At 36.6% G+C, this 14,466-nt stretch overlaps 1 pseudogene; it reads right to left on the bottom strand.

Annotated features, from left to right (window-relative positions):
• Nucleotides 1-6,273: 6,273 nt before the first annotated feature.
• Nucleotides 6,274-14,466, bottom strand: part of LOC122422724 — a 139,291-nt pseudogene continuing 131,098 nt past the window's right edge.

Raw genomic sequence — 14,466 nt, 5'->3', positions numbered from 1 at the left:
ATCTTCTGGAGAAGGAAATGGCAACCTACACCAGGATTCTTGCCTGGAGAATTCCATGGACAGAGGAGCCTGGTGGGCTACAGTCCATGGGGTCACAAAGAGTCAGACATGACTGAGCAACTAACAATGCTATTGAACATTGTTTCTATTGAATATTTCTTTTTCTGTATGAATGTCCCATTTTCTGTTCTTTGCCCATTTGTTTTATGTTGGTATTATTCTTTGTTAGGACTCTTTCTCACTTGCCATGTCTTTATCTATTTCCCTTTCCCATTTTTTTCATGTCTTCAACTTTATATTTCTTCATTTTTTGGCCTTTAAAAAATATTTTTATAGCAGAGCACAGGCTATGTAGTCCAAATGCTGTGGTTCTAATTTTAACTGGCCAATTATAAGCTATGTGATTATAGAAAATAAGCGACTCCATGCCTCAGTGTCCTCAGGTGTAAATTGTGAGTAATGCTAACATCTACCTCTTGGGCTTTGCTGGTGGCTCAGATGGTAAAGAATCTGCCGGCCATGCAGGAGACAAGGGTTGGATCCTTGGATTGGGAAGATCCCTTGGAGGAGGACATGGCCACCCACTCCAGTATTCTTGCCTGGAGAATCCCATGGACAGAGGAGACTGGCGGGCTACAGTTCATGGAGTCTCAAGGGGTCAAACACGACCGAGCGGCTGAACATATAGCATAGCACCTCATAGACATTATGTGAATGTTAAGTGTTACAATAATTGTAAAACATTTAGAATACTGCCTATAAATTATTAATGAGTCTCAGCTATGATTATTGCTATGTAATAAAATCTAGAATTTTTTTCTGATAATCTGGCTTTCATAGGCAGGCTTTGCCTAAAATTTTGTGATCTAAATGTGCTTATGAAGGGAGGAGGGGCAAGGTAGGGATATGGGGTTAAGAGACACAAACTACTACATATGACATAAAAACAACAAAGACATATTGTACAGCACAAGGAAATATAGTCATTATTTTGTAATAACTTTAAAGAGAGTATATCCATAAAACATTGAAACTCTGTATTGTGTACTTGAAACTAATATAATATTATAAATTAGCTATACTTCAATAAAAAAAAACCTCAGAAATGTGTGCTTGGACACTCTAAGGTTTTAGATGTGTTTACTCATACTTTGTTCCAGTGTTAACATTTATACACTTATGTAGTCAATTTATTTGTATTTATTTTGGTCAGTGAGATGTGTATCAGAAGTTTACTTTTTTCCAAATGAATGACCATTTTGTTCATAATTTATCTTATGAAATAATTACCAAATAATATAAGAATTTTTTGCATAGTATATTTTATCTTAGTAATTTGAAATGCTTGCTTTGTTTTTTTTCTTTTTATTTTATATTGAAATACAGTTAATTAACAACGTTGTGATAGTTTCAGGTGTGCGGCAGAGTGACCCAGTTTTACATATACGTGTGTCTGTTATTTTTCAAATCCTTTTCCCATTTAGGTTATTATAGGATATTGAACAGAGTCCTCTGTGCTATGTAGTAGGTCCTTGTTGGTTATCCATTTTATCTATTTATTTTTAGATGTTTTATTTTGTGTTGGGGGTATAGGGATTAACAGTGTTATGATAGTTTCAGGAGAACAGTGAAGGGACTTGGTCATACATATGCATGTATCCATTCTCCCCCAAACGTATCTTCCATCCATGCTGCTACATAACACTGAGCAGAGTTCCATGTGCTATACAGTAGGCCTTGTTCATTATTCATTTTAAATATAACAGTGTGTACATGTTATACATTCCAAATTCCCTAACTATTCCTTCACCTGATCCTTCCCCCAGCGGCCATAAGTTCAGTCTCTAAGCCTGTGGGTCTGTTTCTGTTTTGTAAATAAGTTCATTTGTGTCATTTCTTTTTAGATTCCGCATATAAGGGATGTCATTCATTATTTCTCCTTCTTTATAAGACTTACTTCACTCAGAATGACAATCACTAGGTCCATCCATGTTGCTGTAAATGGCATTATTTCATTCTTTTTTAATGGCTCCATTGTATATATCATCTTCAAAATTATGATAATATCAATGCTTATCTCAGCACAAGAGATAGTTGCCTGAAAATTTATATGCTAATTATTTAGAAAAGTTGCTTCATGTATAAATGTTTTGATGCATATTAGAAGCTATTTTAATCATTATTGTGAAAGAATAGTTTTATATCTAGACTGATGGACTAGGACAATAAGACCCTCCAGTGAATTATACTCCTGTGTCCATGCCCCTTTGCAGTGTCAATTTCTTAGCCCTCATCAAGAATTGGAGTCTGTTTTCCCACCTCTTAGATTTGAATAGGGCTGCATCTTGCTTTGACCAATAGTACAGTAGAAGGGACCTTATATGATTTGTATGCCTGGATCCTGAGAGGTCTTAAAATGTCTACATTCACCCCATTAGTAAATTTGGATAGAATACTTGAGGTGCCTTGGGTGACTGTCTTGGATAACCACTAGACCCATGAGTGAAGGCACTTTGGACCATCCATTCCCAGTAAAGCTCTCAATCCCGGAAACTGCTTGAGTGACCCCAAGTGAGATTAGAAGAAAAACTCTCCAGTGGGGTGCAGCCCAAACTGCAAATCTGTGAGCCAATAAATGTTATTTTATGTCTCAGTTTTATTCCTTTGAAATGTCACAGTAGGTAACTCTGACTATAGTTTCTCATTTTATTTTAAAATTAAATAATTACTTCCAACTCTCAAATGGGACTATGCATTCTTCAAGAATATTTTACTCTCATTTCTATAATTTCTGTTTGAATCTATACTTCAATTATCATTCTGGCAGCACAAATGTCTATGAAGATATAGAAAAAGACGAAAAGTCACAATAATACTTAAAAAGAAAATTGACAAATTTTTGGATGATCTGTGAACATTTTCATACTAATTAAATAGGGGATAGATCTATATTTAGAGCAATTGGTGGCTCACCCATTCTTCTCCCCAGCCATCCTGGTCATTTGAAACTAAACGACAACCAGCCCTGCTGCCAGTCATTACACCCTCGCTGCCCCATCAGATAGAAAGCTGGTATCAGTACCAAATGATCATTCTTTTGCCCAGAAATTTCTCAGTTTTTATTTGCAATATAAATTTAGGTTGATTACAAAAGATGAATACAAACCTCAAATGCTTTAGGAAATACACCAGAATAAAATATGATAATCAGCACTTTCAGCTATTATTTTCATGAGGCCAAGTCTATTTAATCATGCTTCACTATTATGTATAAGAGATGCTCTGAAAAGCAAGATTTTAAGTATTTTCCCATATAGATTTTATTCTGTGCTATGCGCCTCAGTTGGCATGTGACAACTGCCAAAATATAAAAAATATTTTATTTCAGAGTTTAGGAAAAATGATAACAAGCTTCAGGAAGTCAAGAAGAAAATTAAGACCAACACATAAATGAGTTGGTGTGGCAACTTTTTCTATATCTTCATAGACATTTGTGTTGCCAGAATGATAATTGAAGTATAGATTCAAACAGAAATTATAGAAATGAGAGTAAAATATTCTCGAAGAATGCAAAGTTCCAGTTGAGAGATAGAAGTAATTATTTAATTTTAAAATAAAGTGGGAAATTAAAGTCTGAGTACCTACTGTGGCATTTCAAAGGAATAAAACCGAGGCTCAAAATAACACATAAATGAGTTGGTGTGGTAAAGAAAAGCCTTTACCATGGAGTTAGTAGTAAAGAACCTGCCTGCCAATCCAGGAGAAGTAAAGAGACATGGGTTTGATCCCTGGGTCAGGGAAGATCCACTTGAGGAGCAAATGGCAACCCACTCCAGTATTCTTGCCTGGAGAATCCCATTGTCTGGGGAGCCCAGTGGGCTACAGTCCATGTGGTTGCAGAGTCGGACATGACTGAAGTGAGTTAACACACAGCACACATAAGCTTGGAACTTTCCATAAAGTAGTTTTGAAATAAAGACAATCAGGAAGACGGACCTCCAGCATACCTAAAAACAAACAAACAAAAACCTAGGCGATAAACACAATTATTAATGACAAATCGTTTGGCAACCGCTACAGAAAAGATGCCCTAGTAATTCAACCATAGGCTATGGTGTTTTGAACTTCTGTGTTGGATAAAAAAAGAAAGTAAATTGGCTGGAATTAAATCCCCCAAACTGAGAATTTCTCAGTTCTCCAATTTTCAGTTAATACAATCATCTTGTATCTGTTGTTGTGTAGTCACTCAGTTGTGTCCGACTCTTTGCAGCCCCATGGACTGCAGCACGCCAGGCTTCCCTGTCCTTCACCATCTCCCAGAGTGTGCTCAAACTCATGTTCATTAAGTCGGTGATGCCATCCAACCATCTCATCCTCTGTCGTCCCCTTCTTCTCCTACCTTCAATCTTTCCCAGCATCAGGGTCTTTTCTAATGAATCAGTTCTTCACATCAGGTGGTCAGAGTATTGGAGCTTTAGCTTCAGCATCAGTCCTTCCAATGAATATTCAGGATTGATTTCCTTTAGGATTGACCAGTTTGATTTCCTGAAAGTGTAGTCCAAGGAACTCTTGAGAGTCTTCTCCGACACCACAGTTCAAAAAGATCAATTCTTTGGTGCTCTTGTATAGGGAAATATTATTTTCTATTTCTATTGTATAGAAATCTCTATACAAGATATCTTGTACAGTGAAATATTTAAAATAGTGAATTTAGTCCTGCTCTTTATGACAGGCTTGATGTTTCTGATTATTTTTCTAGATGTCAATCATGAGAAAGTTCTTTTTGTAATTTATCTGTGAAAGTATCATCCCATATTCTTCTAGATGGAGATGAGATGATAATGTGTTTTTTCTAATCTCATTAAGAAAAATCTTTAGGGGACCATAAAATAATTAGATGGTTTAATTTGATTTTCTGCCAAAGATGCTTTTCCCAGCATCAAATTGCACACCATTCTCTCTGTTTGTTTAACATACTAAGAGAGTTCAGCAGTAGGATAGGGGTCAGGACAACTACTCCAGCCTATAGAACCTCTATGCCTTCCTTTCCCACCCCTCCAACAATTTTCATGGTCCATGAATCAATCCTAACTTATAACATGGCCTGACCCCTAGTCCCCTAGGGGTATGTGTGTGTGTATGAAAGTGTTTATAATGGATGTGTATGTATATCTAAACCAGTGCACAAGAACTCAGAAGAATTTCTCTTGCAATTTAAATTTGTATAGCATTTTATTATTTGCAAAGTACATTAACATCAACCATCTCGTTTTACAGTTTCCTACCTGGAATGTATTTTGAGGAAGTAATTGCCTCACACTTTAGAGAAATGACTGTGAACGGGACAGGCTTAAGTGACATATCCAAGGTTACAGGGAAAAGGAAGAGCAGAGGTGGGCCACCTCAATCTCTTTACCCAATGGAGTGCTGGCCCAGAGACAGCAAACGGTTTCATGATACCCAATGGGTGAAACTGAAGAATGATACTCCTCTCTTTACTATTTTTCCGTAGAAGTACATTTTTTTCAGAAACATGTGCAGTGTAACCTGGGTAGCATTATATAGAAATATGTAAGGATTAAATTTACTACTATCTAGCATATTTTTTTATTATTTATTTTTAATGAGTATTAAAAATTATTTTTTAATGAGTACTTATTAGTACATTAAGTACACTAAGTACATTATTATTTTTAATGAGTACTAATACCCATTAAAAATAAGGTTCTTAAATGCCATTGTCTTAGGCAATTTTGAGAGAGTTCCAGTATAGTACACTGCATTCTTTCCTACTAAACACACACACATACTATACTCACACACACAACATATACACATTATATAGTGTATCAGAAGTTAATGAATATTAATTAATAATTAAGCTGTTTCAGCTTAACTATTCAAAGAAATACCTAATTTAGTTCAAAGTAAAAATATCAGAATTAGTGTTGCCCCCTACCCATAACACACCATTGTTTTTTTCATAGAAAAGCATTTGGATTTTGATACTTTAAATGTTTTTTGAAAATGTTGATAAACACAAGCTGTACTTGGAGCTGGGTGACAGACATGCTTTCAACAAATGGATTTTTTATTCGAGAATGGACTTTTTCCAAAAACCATTCAATCTCAGGCCTTTTGCTGCAGGTAGGTTTCAAGGGAATGCACGAAAAAGAGGAAGGGCCCCATTACCCATGGGATATTGTAGTTTCTTTAAAGTCAGGCTGCTCTTACTTCCTGTGAAGTTCATAAAGTCCTGCTCCCTTTGCTTAATCATCCAGAATGAAACCTGCTGAACAGATTTTCTTCTGCTTCCTTGCTGCTCCGACACTGCCTCCGGCCAGGCTTGTCAGGAATATTAAGGATGGCTTTACTGGCCAGAACTCTCTTCCAAACTGCAAAGGAAAATTCCTTTTAATTCTGTGGAGAGGTTTCTCTCCTGCTTCAAATTCAACATAAAAATGTGTTGCTGCTCCTGGCAGTGCCATCTGCTTGATGGCAGAGGGCTCTGGGATGCCCAAGAGCACTATCTGTTGCTCCTGTGCCCTGGGAAATGAAGGCATTTTTAATGTCAGCAGTGGTGCCCTGGCTGAGTCGCACAAGAATGACCCGTTGCTGGAGGTGATGTCTCTTATTATCTTGTTACCAAATTAAATCATATGGACCCTGCTTGGGCTCTAGCCCAATGGGCAAGATGAGGACATGGTAATTAGATAAGCCCCCTTTGGCCAGGGCAAGGTAACAATGTGTACCAATCTTGAACATCAGATGTTTTTCTACTTCAGGGCTGGTAGGGCAAAATCAGCAAGAGCTTGGGGTCCAGGGAGGTCTGCAAGGCTGCTCTGGGTGAGGAGAAGACTTGCTCTCACTGCCACCAGATGGATGTCTCCTTCCTGCCTCAGTGCACCTGTCCCCTTTGCCATCTTATAGATGAACAGTCACAGGTGATGAAAGAGTTGATAGAAACATGTACATACAACTTTTAGACAAATCATTGGTCACATACGTAGGAATGATTTCATCTTCTGTGTGGGTTGGATGTAAAACACCTTTTTAATTTTAACCACTATTGTGAGCCAGCTTTGTGGAAGTGGGAGAGAGCCATCTGCTCCGGAAAGGTGACACATAATGAAGCTCCCTTTGGCCAACACTGATTGGGGCAGAATTGCATGGTGATCATGACAGCTTGGAGATCGGGAAAACTGAGTCTGCATAGAAACTCTCCCCCTTACTATCACTGTAACCTCAGATAATTATTTAACCTCTTTTATATCTTTGTCCCTTTATCTGCGAAGTGAAGATAATCATATCTGCTTCACAGAGTTCTTGTGAGGATTAGGTAAGAAAATGTATACACAGTACTGTGCCTTGCACATAATAAGTGTTCAATAAATGGTTGCTATGACAAGAACTTGGGCACAAGCAAGATTTATTTATTACTGATTTAAGAGCTCATTTTTAAAAACATTCCTGAAACCTTTGTTATTTGCTATAAAACTTAATATAGACACTAATAATGTGAACATTTCTGTCTTATAATGTTACTCAGAGTTACTATGGGACTTTCCAACCCTCCATTTCTTTCTTCTTTCCTAGTTCCAAGCTTCTGCATGTTTTCCTAAATCCCACCAAACCATGACTACTTCACTTTGAGAAAGGGTCCATTTGCAATCCTACTCAGCGTCTCAAGGTTCTGATCTCTGAAAACTTGACTTTCTACATCCCCTTTGCCAATTGTTTTCTTTTTTAAATTAATGGAATAGTTGACTGTGCTGGGTGACTTGCTGCACATAGACTTTCTCTAGTTGCGGTGAGCAGGGCTATTCTTTAGTTTCAATTCACGGCCTTCTCATTGTGGTGGTTTCTCTTCGGACTACAGGCTCTAGAGTTCCTGGGCTTCAGTCGTTGTGGCCTGCGGGCCAGTTGCAGCTCGTGGACTCTAGAGCACAGGCTCAGTAGCTGTGGCTCACGGGCTTAGTTGCCCCATGGCCTGTGGAATCCTCCCAGTCCAGGGATTGAAACCAAGTCCCCTGCATTGGCAGGAGGGTTCTTAACCACTAGACCACCAGGGAAGTCCCAATTATTTTCTAAGTAGATGTGGCCAATGGGTGACAAACCTGGGAAATTGGAGGAGTAGGGGAGGGAAGACCAGTTACTTCTTTGCCGTCTCCCTGGGCTTCGGGTTGCATTTCTAGCATAATCGGAGTCTCCATAATTCCATCTCTTTCTAGCCATCCTCTCTGTGGTCACAGTGTCCACTGGGCAGATTTCTGCCACAGCCTCGGCTCCCATCTGAACCTCGACTCCATGAGTGACTGCTCCTCTGTGGATTTGGCCTCTGTCTGGATGCTCTGTATTCAGACCTTTGGTAGCATCACCTCCTTTGTCTCTGCAGCTCTAGAATAACTTTTCTCTCTGGGTATTGACACTAAACTCTGAGTATCCTCACCATTCCCTCAGTGTCTCTAGCTCTTATTCCTTTGTAACTAGTGTCCTATGTTAATAACCTCTATTGGACTACTTGGTGTGGTTTCTCCTCCTGACTAGACCTGACTGATTCAATCATGGTGATTCCACAGCTGTTTTGTAAGCAACTAACCTAGTGGAGAAATTTGATTTTTAGTTGAGCTTTGTATCTGAGAGGACATTTACAAAAATGGGTATTGAACTATGACTCAATTCTTTTTTTTTATTCAAGAAAGCTAAAATTCCTGCTCTAAACTTTGGTGACTAACTGATTTTGTCAGCAAATAGCTATATAGTAGAGATTCTGTGCTTGAGACTTATAGGTAAAAAAGTACAATGAAGTTCAACACATAGCTGCATGCCCACAGAAAGGAGGAAAGACTTTATTTTCTTCATTCTTACTGTTAGTGCCATAGTTCCTGACATTTAGGAGTTTGAAGTAGAAGTAGTTTCAAGTTTATCCTAAATAAGAGAGCTTAGAATTATGAACTAAACCTAAAATTTATGTATTAAGATTTTATATATTTTTGTATATTTTGTACATAAGATGTATGTATTTTTTTTTTCAATTTTTTAAACTCTTAATTTTATATTGGAGTATAACTGATTAATGGGCTTCTCAGGTGGCACTAGTAGCAAAGAATTCACTTGCCAGTGCAGGGAGTATGGATTTGATCCCTGTATCGGGAAGATCCCCTGGAGAGGGAAATGGAAACCCACTCCAGTATTCTTGCTTGGAAAATTCCATGGACAGAGGAACCTGGTGGGCTACAGTCCATGGGGCTGCAAAGAACTGGACACAACTGAGTAACTGAGCACCATAGCCAATTAACAATGTTGTCATAGCTGCAGGTGGATAGGAACTCAGCCATTCATATGCATGGAAAGAAGGTTTATTTTTCCTCTGTCCTTCATTCATATAGTTCCTCCAAATCAAATAAAGAAAAGAAAGAATAAACAAAAGAAAATTCCTGCTAATCAAATATAAAAAAAATAACTAATAGTAGCAAACAAATTTTCTGCTTAGTTGCAGGGAATTTCATAAAATAATTCTGATATTTCAAACCTGTTGCTTAAGTCAGTGCAAAAGAATCAAACTTATGGCTTCCTTCACTTTATAGATCATTTGTAATTTGAGGGGAAAATAGCTGCCCAAAGGAAAAAAGGAGGCTTGAATTCTGAAGTTTAGGAAAATTGTATTAACTAAACATCTCAAATAAAACAAAACCAGATTCTCTTAGGCAATCAGAGGGCCACATACATAAGCTTTCGTCTTTGTGCACATGGGCTGCATTCAATAGGAAAGAGAACATGGAGTTGTCAAAGTGTCCTGAGACATATGTCTTTGTTTAATTTCTTGAATTGATTCTTTTCTGTTTCCCATACTTATTGGAAAAATATCATCATTCCATCAGGGTTATGGAACTTATCTAAAGTTGTGAAATATCTGCTCTGATGGCTTTATATGACCACTATGTTAATGTAAATAAATAAATGTATTCAGTCAATATTTCAGGCAAATGTGCACTAAAGTAAGCTAAGAATTATCTTAGTTGGCACACCTGGTGCTTAGTAATTATTAAAAAATATCAGAGTTTACCAACAATAATGAAACTCTAATTTTTTAAAAAAGTTATTGAGGAAGGAAACATACACTAATGTGAGCATTTCTTAGAACTGTCTATAAAAGTAACATACCCATAAAAGTAAGTCAATTAGGAAAACAAAAATGTAGTGTTTTAATGACACAGAAAGAGTTTGTAAAGGAAACTGGATCCAGGACTTACATACCTTTGGATTCCATCATTATAAAAATGTAATATAGTAATGGAAACATATATTTAAAGATTGATGCAATTATAGAGGAAACTAGAAAGCATCATATGAGAAAAAGAAAATTAATTCAATGCTTATTTATTTATTTATTCAAAGGACTATATTTAAAATCTGTTTTAGATTTAAAGAAAAACTGAGCAGAAAATACAGAAAATTCCCAGATACCCCCTTTTACCCTGAATGTAGTTTCCTTTAATTATTAATGTTTTGCATTGGTGTGGAGCATTTGCTACCATTGATAAGCCTATATTCACACATTATTATTAACTGAAGTTTATAGTTACATCAGAGTTCACTGTTTGCATTATGTATTCTATGGGTTTTGGCAAATGTATAATGACACTTATTCACTGTCACGTATCATTCCGAATAGTTTCACTGCCCTGAAAATTCTCTGTGCTCCGCTTAGTCATCCCATCTTCCCTTCTACAAGCCCCTGGCAACCACTGATCTTTATCTTGTTTCCACAGTTTCATCTTTTCAAGAATGTCATAGAGTTGAAATCATATAGCATGCAGACTTTTCAAATTGAATTATTTCACTTAACAACATGCATTTAAGGTTCCTCCACATCTTCCCATGGCTTGATAGCTCATTTATTTTTATTGCTGAATAACATCTTGTCATACAGATGTGCCATGAATTATTTATCCATTCATATTGAAGGACATTTGGTTGCTTCCAAGTCTTGGCAATTATGAACAATGCTGCTATAAACATTTATGTGCAGATTTTTGTCTGGACGTAAGTTTATAACTTATTTGGATACTTCTGGGAATTTTAACTTTTATGACAAGTTTATGGAAAATATGCCATAAAATTTATGTTAGTTGATTTAAAGATATTAACTGAACTGACAAATTTCTATAATATATACATGCAAATTTACCTAAAGAAGAATTTGAAGATCTGGATAGTATTATAATAACTAATAATTGTATCAGTAACCAAAGATATTCCCACTAAGAAAATTCTAATCACAGATTCTCTACCAATATGTTCAAGGGGTGTTCACAGAACAAATATTTCAATCTTAATTATACTATTCCAGGGTGCTAAATTTTTTTTTTATGAAGCTAGTGTAATTTCAATACCAACATGTAACAAAGCTAGTAAGGAAACAAAACATGGGAAAATTTTATTTATGAATTTATGAAGCAAGGATACAAAAATCATAAATAGTATGCTTACAAAGATAATTTAGAACATGTATAAAGCATACTAGTATAATCTACAATGACAAATTTGGGTTTGTTTATGGAAGATAAGCTTGTATTAATGTTAAAATGTATCTTAATATAATTTGCCATACTACAAGATTAAAGAAGATCACAAAATTACCTCACCAATTGCAGAAAAAGCACTCAATAAAATGTAGTCTTCACTGATGTTGATGTTCTTGGCAAATTAGAACCAGAAGGGAATTACCTGAACTGACTCAAAATCAACAGCAAATCTTATATAGAGTGAGGGGAAAAAACTGATAGCTCTACTTCTGAGTTTGCAAAAAAGACCAAGATTCTAAGTACTAACTTTTTATTCAATATTTTACCAGTGTCTCTAGACAGTGTTATCACCAGAAAAAGAAATATGTTTAATGACCTAAAAGAACAAAAATATAAAAGGTTATTTGCAAATCATATAATTGTGTACAAGAAATAGCCATAGTACCTACAAGTAAATTACTCGAATTTAAGAGGAAAGCAAAGTTGCTAAATGAAGTCTATATAGTAAAATTATTATGTTCCTATTCTGTGCTTAGTCACTCTGTCTTGTCTGACTCTGCAACCCTATGGACTGTAGCCCACCAGGCTCCTCTGTCCATGGGGATTCTCCAGGCAAGAATACTGGAGTGGGTTGCCATACCCTCCTCCAGGAATTACATTTCTATGCAACAGTAATAAATAGTAAGACTACAAACAAAAGCTGGCTTAAAACTCAACATTCAATAAACAAAGATTATGGCATCTGGTCCCATCACTTCATGGCAAATAGATGGGGAAACAATGGAAACAGTGACAGACTATTTTTTTGGGCTCCAAGATCACTGCAGATGGTGACTTTAGCCATGAAATTAAAAGACACTTGCTCCTTGGAAGAAAAGCTATGACAAAACTAGACAACATATTAAAAAGCAGAGACATCACTATGCCAACAAAGGTCTGTGTAGTCAAACCTATGGTTTTTCCAGTGGTCATGTATGGATGTGAGAGTTGGACTATAAAGAAAACTGAGTGCTGAAGAATTAATGCTTTTGAACTGTGCTGTTGGAGAAGACTCTTGAGAGTCCCTTGGACTGCAAGGAGATCCAACCAGTCCATCCTAAAGGAAATCAGTCTTGAATATTCATTGGAAGGCTTGATACTGAAGCTGAAGCTCTAATCCTTTGGCCACCTGATGCAAAGAACTGACTCATTGGAAAAGATCCTGATGCTGGGAAAGATTGAAGGCAGGAGGAGAAAGGGATGACAGGCAAGAATACTGGAGTGGGTTGCCATACCCTCCTCCAGGAATTACATTTCTATGCAACAGTAATAAATAGTAAGACTACAAACAAAAGCTGGCTTAAAACTCAACATTCAATAAACAAAGATTATGGCATCTGGTCCCATCACTTCATGGCAAATAGATGGGGAAACAATGGAAACAGTGACAGACTATTTTTTTGGGCTCCAAGATCACTGCAGATGGTGACTGCAGCCATGAAATTAAAAGACACTTGCTCCTTGGAAGAAAAGCTATGACAAAACTAGACAACATATTAAAAAGCAGAGACATCACTATGCCAACAAAGGTCTGTGTAGTCAAACCTATGGTTTTTCCAGTGGTCATGTATGGATGTGAGAGTTGGACTATAAAGAAAACTGAGTGCTGAAGAATTAATGCTTTTGAACTGTGCTGTTGGAGAAGACTCTTGAGAGTCCCTTGGACTGCAAGGAGATCCAACCAGTCCATCCTAAAGGAAATCAGTCTTGAATATTCATTGGAAGGCTTGATACTGAAGCTGAAGCTCTAATCCTTTGGCCACCTGATGCAAAGAACTGACTCATTGGAAAAGATCCTGATGCTGGGAAAGATTGAAGGCAGGAGGAGAAAGGGATGACAGAGAATGAGATGGTTGGATGGCATCACTGACTCAATGGCCATGAGTTTGAACAAGCCCCGGGAGTTGGTGACGGACAGGGAAGTCTGGCGTGCTGCAGTCCATGGGGTCGCAAAGACTCAAATATGACTGAGCAACCAAACTGAACTGACAAACAAAAAATTTAAAGATATTATTTGTACTAGCACCAAGCATACAAATTGTATAAAACACATTTAGCACAATATGTTCAAGAACTCTATGAGGAGATTTAAAATATAAGTGAAAGATATTCAACAATACCTAAATAAGTGAAAAAATAAGTTACATTAATTATCTTTAAGTGATTATAGATTCGGTGCAATCCTAGTTCAAAATCATAGCATGGTTTTTCCATAAAAATTGACAAGCTAATTTAAAAATGTTATATGTAAATTCAAGAGACCATATAGATACAGTCTTAAAAAGACTTGCCCTTCTGTATATTGAGACTTATTGCCTGGGTATATATGTATAAAAATATGGAAACACTGTGTTGTGCACCAGGGGCTAATTTAGTGTCATAAGTCAATTACACTTCAACAAACAAGCAAAGAAACTGATAGAAAAAGAAATAAGATTTGTGACTGCTATAGGTGAAGGGGTAGGAAGAAGGGAAATTAGATTTAAAAAGATTTATTACAAAGCTATATTAATTAAGACAATGTGGCATGGATGTAGATAGACAGACTAATGAAAATGGAGAGCCCCAAAGCAGATGCACACACATATAGACATGTATGACAGGGATGGCATGGAAGTTTAGTGGAGGATGAACAATATTTTCCATAAATTCTATTCAGGCCACATGTATTTATATGAACAACACATCAAAATCCTCATTTATATCATACACAAAATACAGCCTGGGTGAAAGGCAAAATTATTAACACATGAAAATATTTTCATGATGTCAGGGTACAGAATAATCTATATCTTTAACTTCATGTTGGTGTAGTAAAAAAGAGAAAAATATAATAGTAGACAGTCAACAATATTTATTGACTTGAACAGGACATTTCTTTATGTGTCAAGATGTAGCC

The sequence above is a fragment of the Cervus canadensis genome, chromosome 20 (assembly GCF_019320065.1).
Source record: "Cervus canadensis isolate Bull #8, Minnesota chromosome 20, ASM1932006v1, whole genome shotgun sequence".
NCBI lineage: Eukaryota > Metazoa > Chordata > Mammalia > Artiodactyla > Cervidae > Cervus > Cervus canadensis.
This window is presented reverse-complemented; position numbering and strand designations above follow the sequence as displayed.